The following is a 2,886-nucleotide window of genomic DNA, read 5'->3' as shown; positions in this document are numbered from 1 at the left end:
TTTACTATTAGTTCCGCCTTAGAGTCCACTCCAGGAACCCTTATAAGAGCATTTCCCTTGTAGTAACACTTGGCTTTTGGGTGTTTCCAAAACCCAACCCTGATTTTCACATGCTTTCTACCCTGTAAATCCACAGGGCCATCTCCAGAGAAGCCAGCAGTGGAGTGAGATCTGCAGCAGAGACCTACCTACCCTTCCAGGCAGCCGTTGTCAATCACTATACTGTAAGCTCGTTGTGGGCAGGGAATGTGTCTTCTGACTCTGTTATACTGTACTCTCCAAAGAACTTAGTACAGTGCTCTCCACACAGTTTGTGTTAAATAAATACGATCGAGTGACTGAACCACAGTCCCTGAATCTGTCAGGAGACTTGCACGAAAACATGCTGTTACAGAAACTCTCTCAGCCTAGAGTTCTTCCAGTACTTCAGGCCTACACAGTGGAAAATGGAGTAATAGCAAAACTTCTCACTGTGAGTTGGCTAATGAGAGAGATTTTGTTAGGGTCATTAAGAAACAAGTAGATTGTACAGAATGTTTTCAAGTGATGTTTGCCATTTGAAGTTTACTCTGTGCAAACTCAGCAGGCAGTTAATGAAACAGACCTAGGCTGGTTTCTAACAAGGAAAAAAAATCCACAAGCAGTTCCCCACCTTGTTGTAATTCTCACTGTTTTTGTCTGAATGCATGTGTCTCTTTCCCAGGCCTCTCATTAACTTTCTTTATCTCAGGACTGCATGGGATAACTACAATATACTAATTATGGTATTTGTTAAGTGCTTATATGTGCCAAGCACTGTGCTCAATACTGGGATAAATACAATACAATCATGGCGTAGTGGATAGAGCACGGACTTAAGAGTCAGAAAGTCAAGAGCATAGGCTTTGGAGTCAGAGGTCATGGGTTCAAATGCTGCTCTGCCAATTGTCAGCTGTGTGACTTTGGGCAAGTCACTTCACTTCTCTGGGCCTCAGTTACCTCATCCGTAAAATGGGGATTAAGACTGTGAGCCCTCTGTGGGACAACCTAATAATAATAATAATAATGGCATTTATTAAGCGCTTACTATGTGCAAAACACTGTTCTAAGCACCTGGGAGGTTACAAGGTGATCAGGTTGTCCCACGTGGGGCTCACAGTCTTAATCCCCATTTTAATCTTAATCTTAATCCCCATTTAATCTTAATCCCCAACCTGATCACCTTGTAACCTCCCCAGTGCTTTGCACATAGTAAGTGCTTAACAAATGCCATCATTATTATTATCATTATTATTATTCTTATGACTTCTAATCCCGACTCTGCCACTTGTCTGCTCTGTGACCTTGGGCAACTCACTTGATTTATAAGGGCCTCAGTTCCCTCACCTGCAAAATGGGGATTGAGACTGTGAGCCTCATGTGAGACAGGGACTGTGTCCAACCCAATTTGCTTGTATCCACTCCAGCGCTTAGTACAGTGCCTGGCACATAGTAAGCACTTAAGAAATACCATTATTATTATTATTATTAGATCAGACCCAATCCTGTCCCATATGGAGTTCACAGTGTAAGAAAGAGGGAGAGGAGGCATTTATTCTGTTTTACAGATGAGAAAACTGGGGGACAGAGTAGTTAAGTTACTTGGTCAAGGCTAGAAGCCAAGTCTCCTATCTCCCATTCTGGGCAACAGTTGAAGCTGGTTCCTAAGAATGTCTATTTCACTGGAGAAGGAGACATACAAATAGTATCAGGTTCTTCCTTAGCTCATCAATGCCTATTTTGATTAAGTGGGCACAACTCTGCTGGGAAGCTACTGTAAATCATGACCCCTGAGTCAATTAAGAAGCATGCACAATACGTGATCTTACGGAAAAAAAAGCCAACAAAAAACCCTACAAAACCTCAAGGTGAGGCTTTTCAGGACTTCAGGGCTGAATTGTGACAAGAGATAATAATAGCAAATCCCCTTATTGTGAATTGACTCCACCCATCCTGCCCATCCCTGACAACCATCATTCCAGCCCGGGAAGAGAAGCCAGCTGGAACCATCACAAGGAGGGAGGAAAAAGGGGTTGTGTTGGATGGAGGAGGAAAGATGGAAAAAAAATTAAAGGGGCTCATAGCCTCTCTATAAAATTTCCCTAGCTGTCCTGGAAAATCGGGAATACAACAGATATTGTGCTGAGGACAACAAAGCAAATGGTTCAATTCAGGGACAGAGATGACGGTAAGTCGACTCTGCCAATGGGGATGAAGTAGAGAAAGGTGGGTGTGGGAAGAAAAGGTACCAATTCATTATTAGAAGCACTTTGAATGGATAATTTATATCAATCAATTCATCGATGAGCCCACTGTTGGGTAGGGACTGTCTCTATATGTTGCCAACTTGTACTTCCCAAGCGCTTAGTACAGTGCTCTGCACACAGTAAGCACTCAATAAATCCGATTGATTGATTGATTGATTGATACTGTTTATTGAGTGCTTACTCTGTGCAGAGTTGTGTACTAAGTGTTTGGGAGTGAGCAATAGTTAGTAGATATGATCCCTGCCTTCAGAGAGTTTACAATCCACTTGGGACTGTATCACGATTAGCATAGAAGTCATGCCCATCTCCACACAATTTCATTGGCTGGAATCCATTAAGGGAACAAGTAACAACAGGGTAACCAAACACCTGCTGTTCAGAGAGCTGAAATTGGGAAACCGAAAATAATAAAGGGCAGAGGAAATGTTTCAACAACACAATAAAACAAACCCTCAGACAATGTTTCATCCCAGATGAAAACTGTAGTCAGTTGCTGAGGATAGACTGGTGGGATACACTGCCATCCCATCAAGAAAGGAGTGACTCTCTTGGAGCAACAATTCTGTTAAGTAACAATAGACAAGGAGGCAAAAGAGAAAAC

This window comes from Tachyglossus aculeatus, chromosome X2 (assembly GCF_015852505.1).
Source record: "Tachyglossus aculeatus isolate mTacAcu1 chromosome X2, mTacAcu1.pri, whole genome shotgun sequence".
Classification (NCBI taxonomy): Eukaryota; Metazoa; Chordata; class Mammalia; order Monotremata; family Tachyglossidae; genus Tachyglossus; species Tachyglossus aculeatus.
Note: the sequence above shows the minus strand (reverse complement) of the source record.